This window comes from Zonotrichia leucophrys, chromosome 1 (genome assembly GCF_028769735.1).
Source record: "Zonotrichia leucophrys gambelii isolate GWCS_2022_RI chromosome 1, RI_Zleu_2.0, whole genome shotgun sequence".
Lineage (NCBI taxonomy): Eukaryota > Metazoa > Chordata > Aves > Passeriformes > Passerellidae > Zonotrichia > Zonotrichia leucophrys.
The window spans coordinates 46,583,594-46,599,408 of record NC_088169.1 but is presented as its reverse complement, the minus strand read 5'-3'; the positions used below and the strand labels follow the sequence as shown (position 1 = coordinate 46,599,408).

The 15,815-nt window shown below is 35.6% G+C and overlaps 1 long non-coding RNA gene across 2 annotated transcripts; it reads left to right on the top strand.

The window, feature by feature from the left end:
* The first annotated feature begins 1,309 nt into the window (after window positions 1–1,309).
* On the top strand, window positions 1,310–9,957 carry LOC135451406 (uncharacterized). 2 transcript variants are annotated; one of them, XR_010441327.1, is made up of 4 exons: window positions 1,310–1,390; window positions 1,998–2,095; window positions 7,105–7,177; window positions 9,355–9,957. It is a non-coding gene; the product is annotated as an uncharacterized LOC135451406 (long non-coding RNA). The 2 variants fall into 2 exon arrangements; XR_010441323.1 differs by having other exon boundaries at window positions 6,310–7,177.
* The last annotated feature ends 5,858 nt before the right edge of the window (window positions 9,958–15,815 follow it).

Genomic DNA, 15,815 nt, shown 5'->3' with positions numbered 1-15,815 from the left:
TACCAAGATTAATGGAGCATCTGAAAACCATTACAGAACATTAAAGTGTACACATGAACTGTTATCTTACTGGAAAAAATATTATTTTTGTATATATTATTGGTTTTGACAAAGATTTGTGCTTCTGCTTCACCTGTTTCCATAAGTAACTACTTAAAAAACTGCTATTAGAAATATAAAAAAGAGCAGAAAGCAAGCATGAGGAGACAACAGCCAATGTTAAATCTTGTTTAAATATTAACAGTATTTTTTTTCTTTCAGTTATGTTTTCAGTTTCTAATTATCTTTCAATATAATGTATGATCCATTGCTTGGTTTTATTTTAGAATGTACTAAGACTAAAAAACCTACTATAATTGAAGAAAAAAAATAAGGCACGCGAGATAGATAGCTTGGAGCCATTGCTGTTACTGTAAATTGCAGTCCAGTTTTCCAAAAGAAAAAAGAAGAAAAGCTGATAAAAAGAAAAGAAACACAAAGCTTAAACTGTAGTAATTCTTGCTAGTTATGACATTTAACTGGCAATTTTTCTTTTAGGGAAGTACATACACACAGAGATGCCCGCAGTCCTACAGCCACACACACACACACAGTCTCACTCCTACGAGCTTAACAAAAACCAAGCAAGGTTTAGAAGCATCAAGCTGTATAAAACACTGCTTTTAGCTGCTTCTCTCCTCAGCAGTTCTTAGCAGTGTGTCAGAGAACACTCTCATTAGCTGAGCTGGAGGATTATTAAACCCAAATTAAGAAGAAAGAAAAGGAAGATCACAGCAGAGAAACAAAACACACACAAGAGAGGAAACCCAGACTTCCTTCTTTACCCTTCAGACATTTACCTGAGTACTCAGTGTGTGAAAAGGTAATTTGTGTTTTAAATGCTGTGTGTTATACACCTGATGCTAGATACTGTGAATCTGGGGTAGGGCACACAGGGTATGTATTCTGTGCAAAGTTAAGGATTTAGCTGACATTTCTGGGAGTCATCTAGATACACATCTCTGGTTCCTTTTGGTTACGTTATTGCTCAAGCTCTTTCTTATTGACCTTAAAGGTGCTATGTTGGATCTAAGAAAATTTTAGGGGATTTCAAGTTATAGATGATATTCAGTTAATGTATCTCTGCTCAGTTCTTTCATTCTATCCAGAAGGATAGCATGTAAGAAAATAGTGCAGAAGGCAGTCTCACAGCTGAAGAGTTGCAGCTGAACTAATCACCAAAGATTAGGAACAGCCCTGCCCTTAACAGGCCACAGCTGTGTCCAATAAGAAGATGAGTGCTACAAAAGAGTGGGGTAGCTGGATGAAGGGAGAATTGGGAGTTTGGTGGTTGTACTGTGAAGAAAGAGTCATTGCTGTGAGGAGGTGCCCATGAGAAGTTACTGAGATGGTATGGGACTTTTGAAATATGATGACAGTAATTGGTGAGCCTGATGTGATCCCATGGTGGTTTGGGAAAAAGGACTTAAATATTAAACTGACATGATCTTGTGGTGATTCAGGTAGAGAACTGTGGAGACAGCAGTAAAGAGGTGATCCTGTTGTAGTTTGGGGAAAAGGACTTAAATGATGTGATCCCAAGGTGATTCAGGAAGAGTACTGCAGACCTAAGAGAAATGAGACAGTGGAGTCAGGCAGATAAGAGCATGGGCGCATAAAAATCCAGATGAGATGTAGCCAGGCAGACCTGGGAGCCTAGAAGTCAGGATAAGGTATGAGATATCACCCCTGAGAAGAAGAGTGCTGGATATGAGGAGCAGACCCTACACACTTGGCTTATTTAGTGCACTAGAGCAGGCCCTCTGCCCCCTGCAGGTATGGCTGCAGTCCAGAGGGGAACCAGGAGGTTCCAGGTTCCCCCTGAGTGGCAGAGTGTGCAGCAGGACACAATGGCAAAGTTGCAGCTACATGAGCAGGCTATATATAAAAGAAGCTCTCTAAAACGCTACAGCGGCCATCTCCACAGTAACCTGATGTGATTTGGGATGGGGCTGTAGGGCAAGGTGCAGCCGGAGATGGAGCCCAGCGCAGCACTGAGAGCAGCAGGGGATGCTGCTTGGTCTGGACCTGACAGATTTCGACACCTGGAGTACAGGTGAGCTGCTGGGGACACAATGGGAAATAACAGATTAGGAGAAGAACAGATTGTTTCATCTACATGGAAAACCTAGCAGGGCAAGAGAGGATTGCTGTGGCCAACTAATACCGCAAAGAACTGTAAAAGGAAGGAGAGAATTATTAAACCAGCAATGGGAGCTGGGGACAGAGTAGCTCTATCATTCAGTATGGTGTATTCCTTGGCTGAAGAAACATGCATTTTGTTTGTGAATTGCAACTATTAATCTTTGATTAGGCATAAATGTGAAAGTTTATATTCCATAAGCATAAGTACACTCAGCAGATACTGGATTGATGTTGTTCAAGTTCTATAGCTATTGATAAAATAAGGTAACTGTTGATTTGTTAGTAGCCTAATACACAGCCTTTAGCTTTTTCTTGTGAGTTGCCTTATAAGGTTGTACAGCTATTGTTACTGTCAATATTCTAGAAGTCTAAGTATAGGAGTTTCTGACAATATGTAATGTAAGTTTGGGTAATGAATCAAAGTTAGCACAGAGACTCATTCCAAAGTTAAATAGAAATTACACAAAAGATGTTTGTACTGTGTGTATCTTCTGCATAGGGCCCTGCAAAGGATAGTAAACACAATGTTAATTTATGAAAAGCCTTAGGTTGATGTCCTAGACTGTGAAAAGCAAAATTAATCAGAACTTAGAAATGCATGTTCCTACTGTGACATGTTGCCTGAACATTTGTATACTGTTAGTCCTAAGTAAGATATGTGAATATGTAATAATATCAATTTACTCAAACATATCTTTCTAGAGATGCTGCAACTTTGTAATGAAAAGAAAAGGGGGAATTGTGGAGGGATAGAATGTAAGAGAATAGTGCAGAAGGCAGTATCACCCCTGAGGAGTTGCAGCTGCACTAATCACCAAAGATTAGGAACAGGCCTGCCCTTAACAGGCCACAGCTGTGTCCAGTAAGAAGATGAGTGTTACAAAAGAGTGGGGTAGCTGGGTGAGGGGAGAGTTGGAGTTTGTTGGTTGTGCTGTGAAGAAAGAATCAATGCTGTGAGGAGGTGCCCATGAGAAATCACTGAGAAGGTAAGGAACTTTTGACATATGATAACAACACCAAGCTAAATTACAGTTTCTGGACAATTGTCATCAGTAGGTGCTCTATTGAATCATGTGGTTAGAATTAATATTTAACACATTGTTTTGCACAAACTAATGTCATTTTAGGGGTTGTTGTTGTTTATGAAATAGGCTACAATGGCTAACGTTGATGTTAAGCCTTGGTATCAAGAAATTAGAAATGCTTTCTTAGTTGATGATGCCACAGCCAGTAAAACTAGTGTCAGCGTATTAGTTTAATTTTGTGATATACCCCAGCTTTAAATAATGACAAAGCCACCTCTGTAAAATAGCAGTCCTTAAGAGTGAACAGGCATCTACTGAGAAAAGAAGCTGATTTATAACTGACAATATACATCCTAAGTAGGCTTAAAATGTCAATATTTTTAACCTTGGTGTGAGAAACGTTTCCTTCTTGTAGGAGATTTGTCTATCTAACAATCAGGAAACAGAAAGTGACTCATCAGATGGCAGATTAACTGGTAGAAGAATAATTTTGTTCTGAATTACATATCAGGATTAGTTTTTATTTACTCTGTGATTGCAGCAGATATAGAAAGGATTACTCTTTATTTTAGGAAAAAGGTTGTTTAATATTTTCCTTCCATAAAACTGGAAGTCATCTTCAACAGCAATACTATGACTGGAGTCAGGGCATTTGTCTGTGCATTTGTGAGATCTAACAAGGAAAGTGTGGCCAGGATGAGGCACTTTTGAAGGAAATCCCTAAATATGCAAACATTAGCTTTGCTGATCTAATTTCTTATTATAGAAATGCTGTTCCATTAGGGAGAGGAAGAACTGCAAACTAAGGGATCTGGTTTCAATGAAGAGTAAAGAACAACTTCCAGAATAATCAAAAGCTTTAAAGATTCAGTGATTTTTCATGATAGAAAAGTGAACCTCAGCTATTTCCATATTTCATTCCCACTGTTAAACAAGCTTTCTAGCTCCGTAGATCAAACATTTGGTTCTCCATCGTTTGTTCAGTGTTATGCACATTTTAGCAGCATCATTGCACAGTACCAAAATTACTGTTTTATGAGAGGGTAGCAATTTATTTGTGTTTAATGCACACAGAATAAGTTGGCAGAGGGCTGCAAAAAATTGTATGGTACATCAAACACTTGCAAACACTTCAGCTAGTTTCAATCTTTTTGGTCCTGGCAATATCTATTCCACTTTGGGGCTTCAGCAGACTTTGACACACTTTGGCAAAATAGAAGTTTGAGGTCATGTTTCTGATGAGACAAAACCTTTCATTAATAAATAAATTATAATAGTTATTGTGTGCATGTAATTTACAGTGCATAATTTTCCAGTTTACTTAATTTTAAAAATTGGTTGTTCTGTCATGAGTAGTGATTTTGTGTACTACAATTTTCATAGTCTTTGCAAATGATGTTCATATTGGGGCGTGATGAAAAACAAATCTTTTGAATCCTACTGTCAACTTATTCACGTGATAAATAAGATTATGTAGGAGGCCAAAAGAAAATTATACTCTATCACCCTGTATTTTAAGGACTTTGGTTTGATTGTAAAAATCATGTGCAACAAGTAAGTACTCTATGTCCATTATTATTATTTAAATTATAATTCCTTTAATTATATATTTTTTTAAATTTCTTACAATTGCTACAAATCATGTTCCCCTAAATTTATCCAATAATTTCCAAAAATTACAGTGTTTAACAGGGTCCAGAAAGTTATTAAATAAATTATATTAAAATATTTTCATTTATTCACTGTGCTTTTTCTTCTCTAATATCAAATTTCACTAAAAGAAAACAGAAATGGCATACTATATGTATTGCCAAGAGTATACTCAAATACACCTTAGAAAAGTACTTTCAGTTTGTTAACTTTATTTCAATATTTTAATGCTGTCCGTAAGTGAATTGCCTTTAACATCACATACTAGAAATCCATTATGAATAAATATTACCAAAGGCAAATAACTTTACTTTTCAGAGGAAACAAATAGGGAAAGAGAGATATAAAGCAAATTTCAAAAGTTTAGTACAGTAAGTAAAAAATATATTAAGAAAAACAGTGTGTTAAAAGTTGAAGTACAAAGGATTTATACAGAATCAGATTTTTTTGTTATGATAACTCTGTTTCACAATAGATGTATTTTCTGACATTTGATACTTAAGTAAAGAAATTCTCAGACACAGAAATCATAATTTTGAACAGAAACATTTATTAAAAATTTTGAGGTTTTTCTATCCTTCTCTAGCTCTTCAAAGAGTGGACCTTTAAAAAGAGACAAATTCTTTGTTTCATCATAGTTTAAAATTTTGGCTTCTGATATAGTTATGACAGAGATTAACTAGAACTGCAATATCATCACTGTTTACTGGAACACCAGGTATTTAATTGGTTTCCTCCATGTGTATTTCCTCTACTGTATTTTTGATTAATTGTACATTAAAATTGAGAATAATCTTGGGTTTAGTAGTTGGGGAACTTAACAAAAATTGACCTCATAAAAGAACTTTGGCTAGATATCACTCTTTAACATCTAAACAAGATTAATGCATACAGATAAACACTCCTTCTGAAGAATAAGTCAAAATTTAGACTTTAGTGTAAATTTGTGATTTATTTGGTATTATCATACCTTTTTTTTTCATTTTCCTATTTTCTCGAGAAGGAGGAAAGGGATTGAAATGTGTGGTTTAGTGATCCATTCTTAATCAACATCACCTCTAATGCAAAAGAGGTAAGTAATTCAATAGGTCATTCTCTGCCCTATGTAGACCTATGCAATCATTTTTACCCTGACACTTCCTTCACAATCATATGAACACAGTTCTTAAAAGCAGCAATATAAAACCTCTGGAGAATGATTAATATAGAAGATTTAGTTTAAATTAAAAAAAAAGTCTGAGATAACTTTAAACAAATTCCTCTAGCATTTCAGGCAGATCTGAATTTTTTTACCTATACTGGAACATAATCCAAATGGAGATTATTGTCTTCTGGATGAGTGGAGAATTATAGGAATGAAACAGGTAACTGGGTGGGTTGGGTTTCATGGGCACTGGTTATTAGGTGATATCACGGGGTTTGCATTGGGCTGAATCTCTTGCCTTGTCAGAAGAGTATGACGGATCCAAGGTTGTTCAGCCTGGAGAGGAGATGGCTGCAGGGGAGAATGGAACATCAGATCCCCACTGCCTGCAAGGAGACAGACCCAGGCTCTTCATACCTGTGTGTGGTGAAAGGACAAGAGACAATGGACATATGTTGGAGAAGAAAAGATTGCGTGGATATGATGAAGAGAAAATTCCCAACAGGATAGCAAAATGGTGGAGCAAATTGCTATAAAAGATTCTAAAGCAATGGTGATTTTTAAGACCTGGCTAGATGTAGCATGAGCAGAGTTGAGCAGATCTGACTAAGTAGCTCTAACTTCAGCACATCTCTTGGTGCAAGATGGACTAAAAACTTGATGAGATAGTTTCATCTAAATATATGTAGTCATCTTTAGTGAGATTTCCTTAAGTTTTTTGTTGTTATCATGATGCCTCTGACCTAAATTTTGGATATAGAGCCATATGACCATAGAATAATTCAACTGGGAAACTATCTCCTAAAATATAATCAATTTTACAACCTCTCTAAGATTTTGTAACATTTTATGGCAGCTATATAGCTGGAAAGAGTGAAATAAACCTACACCAGTCTGGAGAAACAAGAAATACAGCCTTGGTGGACTAATATTTGTGCAAATGCAGTGACAAAAGATTAATTTAAGCATTAGACTAAATTAAAAATTTTTGTGCTTGACATTGTCCTCGCTTTCTCATCTTCCCTTAAAAGGAAAACAAATTATGCTGGTTTGTGTATTTGCTTGCTTGATTGTTCGATTTGTTGTTTTTTCCCCCCCCAGGTTACCAATAGTATGTTTAATCATAGTTCTCATCTGTCACAGCATCCTGGAAAGAAGCCTGGACTTGGGAAAGGTGGGATTTTTATTTGTTTCTGCTATTTTGCTTTGGGTTTGGCTTGAGTTTGTTTTGGGAGTTGTTTGTGTTTTTTGCTAATGAAAGCAAATTAAATTACATACACCAAATTTGAAATAGTGTACTAATTGTACTCTAACAACAACTGACATGCTGTAGCTAAGGAAACATAGAATTATCTTGTTCAATATTTTGTAAATAATACTGTGAATCTGCAAATTTACATAAATGTCGCACATTTACAAAATTACTGAGGAATTTCATTGTAGTAAAATGGTGCCATTTCCCCTTTTCCATTATCACACTAATGTACACACTCTATTCATGACAGAATTTTCTTTCAATAACATATATTTAGAGCCAGAAATTGACTTCTCTGTATGATTTATTTTTATTGTATGGCTCTGTAAAAACAGTCTTTGTTTTCCTCTCAGCTAGAGGGATGTATAATTTGTGACAGTGAATACTCCCTGCTATCTAACACACTTTTGTCTTTTGCATGGAACAAGACACTAGAATTTCTATTTTCAATCTGTTATGTTTATTTTGAACTGCTAAAAACCCTTTGAGTTCTCACACTTAAATTTCCATTATTATTTTTAATGAGGCAGGCCAAGTGTGGTAATTTGCAATACAATACTTGTCACTGCTGCTACTAACAAACTTCTGACTTAGTGGTTGAATTTTTTTCTTTCTTTTAGACTAAAGGACGTCCTTTGTTTTATTTAATTTTGTTTCTAAGTGAAACTCATGAATATTAAACCTTACTTAACATCAGTAATTGCTGCATGACAGTTTCGATTGTACCAAGATTACTTTAAATCAGTTTTTCCTATTATGGTGTGAAAATTCCCAACTTTTTTTTTTTTTTTTTTTTTATTATTATTCTTTGCTTTCATCTAAGCCTAATTAAGCACTTCACACAGTGATGGGGAGAGAGCACTCTACTTGTTATCATCTTTGTGGTCAAATGCATCCAATTTCAACAAACTGTACACAGGAACCTTCTCAGTTATATAAGAACAGAGGAATGCAAGAAAATGTCAAAATATTTGGTCATAAATACAAAATCATTATTCTCACCTTTAAACTGATGTAATTCCTTCCTGGTAGCTGGTCTTTTAAATAATTACTTTAGATAAGAATTGCTAATAAACTATCTTCTGAATTTCCTAGGAGAGCTAATCATGGTTGTTTTCAGCTGAATTTTTAAAAATGTTGTGACTACTTATGATAGCTGTAAGGCTGGAAATTACTGGATGCAACAATTAGCTCTCGATTTCTCTGACTCTTTCATGTCCTGGGAGCTGCCCCTTTCTCCCTACCAGTCCTCCAACCAAAATAGTGGTCCTCACAGATAAAATATGAAGGCTGTAGCAAGCCCATATGGTATTGCTGAGGATTGTAAAGGACTAGCCTTCTCCACTTCTGAAGAGAGACTGTGATATGAAGATGTCACAGAATATTCCAGTTAAGTAAACCTTAGCACATTACTGTAGGAATAAATGAGATTCTGGCTCTGACAGTGGTAAATGGACATTGAATATTTGTGGCTGGATTCTTCTGTGATGTGTGGGATATACTTTGTCAGACAGCATAATCCTATCATACCAGCCTAGACTGCCAGGTAAATGAAATGGCTCTGTCTTGCTCCAGTGCTATGGTGTAAAGAAAAGACTGAGCTATTAAAGAGCATCCAGAGGAGGGTTACAAAGGTGGTCAAGGGCCTTGAGGGGAAGCCAAATGAGGAGCAGCAGAGGTCACTTGGTCTGTTCTGCCTGGAGGACACAGAGGGGAGATCTCATTGCAGTCACACCTTCCTCATGAGGGGAAGAGGAAGAGCAGACACTGATCTCTTCTCCGTGGTTACCAGTGACAGAACCTGGGGGAACAGTGTGAAGCTGAATCAGGAAAGGTTTCGGTTGGGTTCAAACAGGTTCCCCAGGCAAGTGGTCACAGCACCAGCCTGACACAGTTCAAGTGTTTGGACAATGATCTCAGGTGCATGATGTGATTTTTGGAGCCAGAAGTTTTCTGTAATAATCCTTGTGGGTCCCTTCCAGCTCAGCAGATTTTATAATTCTATTGACATGAAAGAGAAATGTTTCACAAATTATGTTAAGACTAGTTCACATAAAACAGTGTGTTTGATAACTGTTGTCATATATCCATTCCAGCACTAAAAGCTACTTTTTAGCATCTTCAAACAAAAGATAGAGCTTTAGGCAGAGGGCGAGCATGTAAGGGAGAGACAGCAAGAGAAAACTTTCCCCATCAGCCAGCGGCTAAAAGAAGTGATTTGGTATCCAGATGAATATCCTACCCTGAGCATCGTCTCCACTGCAGCAGATCATCCCTCAAAACAATTTTTTTCATATCTATATCATAACTATATCACTTTCATCAGAAATTATTCAAAATGTCTGTGCTTAGTTTTGCCTGTGATGTGCCAGTGTTAGCTGCAGCATGCGTTGAACACGGAAATATACTTGCCTTTTATTGCTAAACTTTCTTCGTATGTGTACTTGGTCCCTTAGAGTAAAATACAAGTTATTGAAAAAATAAAAATAGAAAAAGGTCAGCAATGTTGGCAAATAAAAGCTAACAATACTGGCAAAAGAGCTATCAATGCATAGTGCTTTTCCTTAATGCACACTTCTATAACACAATACTTTTCCTTAAGAAAAATCTTCAGCGGTGTAGGTATGACAGAAACAACCAGCCCTTTTTTCTCTCCCCTTCCCCCTGCTTTAACAGAAAATAGTGTTTCCTGTAAAATAAGCTGGATGAAAACACCTGGTACAAAAATGCAAATGCTGTTGAGATAATTATGATTTTAAATTTAAGCTTCAAAGCAACATTATGAAATACAGACCTTTCTGTTTTGTAGTTGGGTGAGACTACTAGTCTTAGTAATAGCAAAACCCAAATCATTTACTTCTAGGAAAAAAACCAAAACTACTAGATGCCAACCTGGGAGCCCTAAAACATATACATAATGTGGGATAGGTGAAATTTCATGTTGCTTTGGGTTTTGCAAAGAGAACTTGGAGAAAGGTAATTTTTATTAGTTGTTTTTTTTGTTTCTTTGCTTGTTTTCTGTAAAGTAGTTTTATTAGAAAATATCAGATCAACAAAACTGTATCTTATTTATGGGCTACTATCTGGCAAAACAAATAAAATCAGATAGCAGTATTTACCCCAGAAATTACTGTCTCCTTAACACTCAGCTGAATTCACTGATGTGTCTACAGTAGAAGTTATTCATGAGTTTTTGGGAGAAGAAATACTGTGTGTTTTCACAATTTATGTTTATTCAAACTCATCAGGCCTGGTTATAAAAGTTATTTTTGTAATTTTACCTATTCCAAAAGTGAATTCTTTATACTAAATATGGAAGCACTTTAGTTAGCAATATGAACCTAAAAATGTAGAATTCGCAGACACAAATTATATCCAGGTGTTAAATCTGTGAAACCATTCATCATCTCTCTCAACTCATTCACTGTGGGTGATTGCTTATGTGAAGACCTCCCATAGAGCATGTGGAATTATTTTATGAATTCCAGGACTTTGTGTGTGGATGTGCATGCAAATCTTACTATGTAAAAAAGACAAGTTATTTAGAGACCATCAAAAACCTGTTATAGGAATGAGGCATTCTTATACTGGGAATCTTGTTATCATCAATCAATGGCACAAATAGGAGAAAAAAATGTTCCTATTTTTTCCTTCAGATGACCTCTCTGAAAATATTTTTTAAAATTTCTTATGAAGTTATCAATATAACTTCAACAATAAAAATGTTTATTATTCTTTAATCATTTTAATCATAATCAAACTGGGTATATAACAAAGAATTAATTATTTTCAGATGAATTCCATTGTAACAAGTATTCAGCTGTTTATCCATGGAAAAGCCACACTTGTCATTAATTTCTTCATGAAAAAGTTTTACAGGATCTAGTCCAGTCATGTTTCAAAAAAGGCAGATATGCCAAAGGAGCTACTGAGCTTCTTCAAGTTTCTTAAAACTGTCAGATGGGTAGGTGTAATAGATCCAAGTTAACAGTACCACTGAGAGAAAGCTTTAGTTTCAAAACAACTTTTATTTTTTTTTTTCCTTCCCTCCTCCTATTGGTCCTTAGGTACACATCTTTACAATATTTAACCTTCTGTTCAGCTGTTATCAGATCTTTGTGTGTGGTGGTAGGTGGAGAAAGACTAAGGGGACAAATATGGCATTGAAAGAGAGAGGAAATAATGAAAATAATGAGGAAAGCAGGTGACTTGGAGAGGTGCAATGGAGAGGATTTAACACTGAAAACTTTATCCACTGAGAAGATTTCAGTATCTCATGCTATAGCCAACATTTTGTTGACTGTAACTTGGCAAATACTATTTATATACTCAGAAAACTACTCAAAATGTTTTACTGTAGGATATTTACAGATGCAAATTATTTGTTTAAATTATATGATTTATTTAACAAGTGAAAGTTTCAGAAATTGCAGGATCCATTTAAATAAACTGAAGCAGAATGTTGAATAGATGGAAGATTTTATGAGTTTCTAATGCTGAGGTTTAGGAAACAAGATCTGCAGCAGAAATATGCTTTAAGAGAAGCAAATTCTGCAACAGATTTTAAAATATCATAATCTAATATCTAACTCCTGACATGACATTCAGTTCATTGCTCTGTATAATTAAAAAGTAGGCAAGCTTATATGTTCTTACAGATGAAAAAGAAAAAATTTGAAAGATCACATTAATTTGAAAACTTACTTTATTTGATATATACAATAAATGGAGTTGTACGGGAATCAAACCTGTACTCATTTTTCAAGTGAGATAAAAAGGGACAGATATTACACCATATCCTCCCAATTCATTGCATTTTAGTAGTTAAATGCCTTTTAATCTGAAAATCTCCTAAACACTTTCAAATATAGTAGTTTTCTAAAAAGTTCTTATGACTTTAAGCCAAGCTGTATTTTTAAAATATTTGGGCTCAAAGTTCTGTGTAGAATTTGATAGGGTAGTAAGCATGTAATGAAGAAGAACTTGACTGGACTGAAACATTTTAACCAGTATTTGGACAAAATTTCCCAGACTGTATTATTGATGATATTCTGAAGTATTATGCTGATTTACACATATATATTTACAGTTGAGAGCAAAAAGTAGCTTTTATTCACAAACTATCAATTCATGCATAGTTTTTGTCATATGAAAGATAGAGGGTTTGTTCAGTTCCTATAGAAAAGCTTTAACACCTTTCTACATATTATGTAAAGCTTTGTTTTCAATTTAATCAAAATTAAAAGTGCTTCAGTATTTGGTCCTATCCTGGAGATCCTGAGACTGGGCCATGTAATATGGATTAGAGACACACAATGATATCATTTACAGAAACGTGGATTAAAAAATTTTAAATGAACTTTTTTTTTTTTTCAATTGAGAATTTGGGGCTTTCTTCTATTGAAATGGCAGAAAATGGTGAAATACTAATTTATATGAAATAGGATGTATTTCAGAAATGTCTGAAAAGGTGCCCCTTTTCAACAGGTTTATTACAACATTAGGAATGTGTGAGGAAAATGGGGGTAAAGATGTTTTAGTACACTCTCTACCATTTCTGCTGCAAATCTAAATGGCTGTGGTTATTTCTTCTGAAATTTAAGTCTGAAGAATTTAATTCTGTTGTGTTTTGGAATTTTTTTTGCCATACAGTTTCATGGTTTAGAATCCAATCTTGTAAGTATGGATAAAGTAGCATGAACTTGTCATAATTTTCAGATGATTTTGCTAAACAAAACACAGATTAAAAGAAAATTCTTTTATGAATTGCAGAGAAAGGTAAAGATGTAGCTGAAGAGCTACTTATCCTAAGGATGGAGGAATAGTTGCACAGGATAAGTTTGTAAAGGCTTATTTTATAAGAAAATGCTGAGCAAACAGTTTGAAAAATTAAATTGTTTGAAAATACAAGAAATAAAATATCATCTTAAAAAATTACATGTCATATTAAAGAAAATAACTTTGCTATTTTAACAGTGGCAGTATGGCCATTTTGAAGTTTCACCACACCATCCTCATTGTTTGTTTTTTTTTGTCAAAATGAGAACACATGGACTTAAAATATTTGTATAAAAAATACACCAACCTCTACCAGATACTACATTTTCTTTGAATTCTTATAGTAGTGGTGTGAACCAACATCGGTTGAGACAATTAGAAACTACACTGAAGTTAATTTATTCTATATTTAATTTGGCATCAATTATCTGTGAATCATCATGTATCAACAAGCAAGAAGTAGAATTTCTGTTACTACTTTGGATGCATCAATCTGGAGATTAGCATTTCATCTCTTGAAATTAAAGTTAGCATGTATATCAATATTTTATGTATTACTACACTTCAGTAGTAAACTATGACCCACAATATGTTTCAATATTAAGGGCAAAAAATACAATACTGTACACAGCTGCAGTTCTGCTGACAAATGATCAATGTGGAGTCATGCAATAAGGTCAAAGATGTTATTTGAAGGTGATAACACAAACACCTAATAAATCATGTTATAAATAACAGAGCTTCAAGTTACAGTGCATTCAGAAAACTGCAATAAAAGAATCTGTCCCTCATGAATTTAGGTCGCTGAAAATTTTAAGACAATACAGAAAATAAAGCCAGGATAAAAAAAAAAAAAAACAACTTCCCGAGTACCATTCAGGTGGCACTCTTTGGAAAATTTCAGAGGCAAAAAAGTTGGTGGAACATTAAGTTTCAGTTTTCTATCAGTATGACCAACATTCATAGAAGACTTAGACCATCAGTCCTCATAAAAACAAAATTATTGTAAATAAAATTATATATTGTTTCAAAAACTAACTGATTTTGAATATTTGTGTGAACTGAGATTTCATGGTTACTGCAACCAAGGTTGAACATTGCTCACCAGCTTCTCCTCACTGGTGGGAATGAAGTCCAGTACAACGCCTGTTCTTACTGGCTCCTCTGTCACTTGGAGAAGGAACTCATCTCACATCATATCATACAATCACATCACATCATATCAAATAAACCATCAGGGCAGCCTTGCATGTGATTGCTGCTATTTGGTGTAGAACACAAAATCTGGTGATCCAAAAATATGTATGTACTGCTTTTTTTTCTTTACAGACCTCAGAATTTTGGAAAGTTAAATTTTGCCACTGCCTGCCAGAGCCCAGACTTGCTCTCTGATGTTGCAGAGCAGTGACGGGAGTGGGGAAATGCCCTGGCTGGGATGAAGCCACAGGCAGAACCTTAGAGCTATTGCAGCTCTAACTCAAGAGGTGGGGCTCCAATGTGGCAGGGCAAGGACTGGGAAAAGAAGGCAGAAAAGACTCTGCAACCAAACTTTTAAATTATGAGAGGGAGAAGGACAAGGAGAGCATGGAGCACCTCAGTACATGGGATTATAAAGCATGGCAAAACAGCGGGTGGATACAACAGCCAACGGGATCATACTTGGAGTGGAGTTTAGGGGCAGAAACCAACCAGGATAGGGGGAGGAGAAAGGTCTTGGTTGGTGATTGGCCTAAACAATGAGTGGCGGGGAATGTTCTGGAAGAAGGGGCAGGATTGCCTTAACAGGCAGGAGAGAAGGGACAGGGTTGCCTAGCTAGGCAAGGAAGGGTCTGGAACAAGGAGAGGGGCACTTTGTGGGACAGCTGGAAGGGAGGGCGCAACTTAGGGAAATACCAACCAGGGGGAAACATGAGGGATAACAGAACATACTGTTTAACAATGAACTTAATAAAATTAACATAAAGCACGAACCACAACAAAATTTAGTGAGAATATGTCCGGAGAAGCCTGACCAAATGTTCTGACATTCCAACCATCCCTAGAACCAATGTGGCTCTAGTAAACAATATTTAAGTCAAGCTGACAAGGAAGTAGCTTTACAATATTTAAGATAAAGCAACCACAATAATTTCAAGTATGAATGAAGAAAAAATCTGAGAACCCAAAATTAATCCAGCTTTTTCTCTACCTTGAGGAACATTTACCATCTACAGAGGAAAAGCATCTGTAACCAAATATCTAGTCTGTAGTCATCCAAATAGCAACTGTCACCAAATCCCATGCCTGACTTCAGTCTATGAAATAATACTCAATAAAAATAGAACTGAGTTCCTGCAAAAGTTGATGACAATCGTCATTGATGCCTCTGAGTATATGAGTTAATAGTTTTAATATGTGCTTCTCCATCTGAATTAGAAGAGTGATAACACATCTGATAGCATTATTAGGTTGTTGTCTTACAGACAGGTCAATCAGTATCGAAAAAAAATTATCCCACATCTCTCAGAACATAATCAGGTTCTTATTTAAATAAAGTAAAACAAAAGCTGTTTTGCATGAACACGGGGAAGGATACAAAACAAAATGAAAATGTAGCTGGAGGGATGCTGGTTTTAATCAGGTCAAGACTGGCTGTTAGAGCAAGGAGAGATGAACATAGGACAAAATTATGACAGCTGACAAATTAATCCAATTCAAAAGCTGCTCTCTAAGTTAATCTGTTTTCCTTCTCCCTGGGTTTTTAATGCAACCTGAAAACACCCCCCAACAAAACAACAAA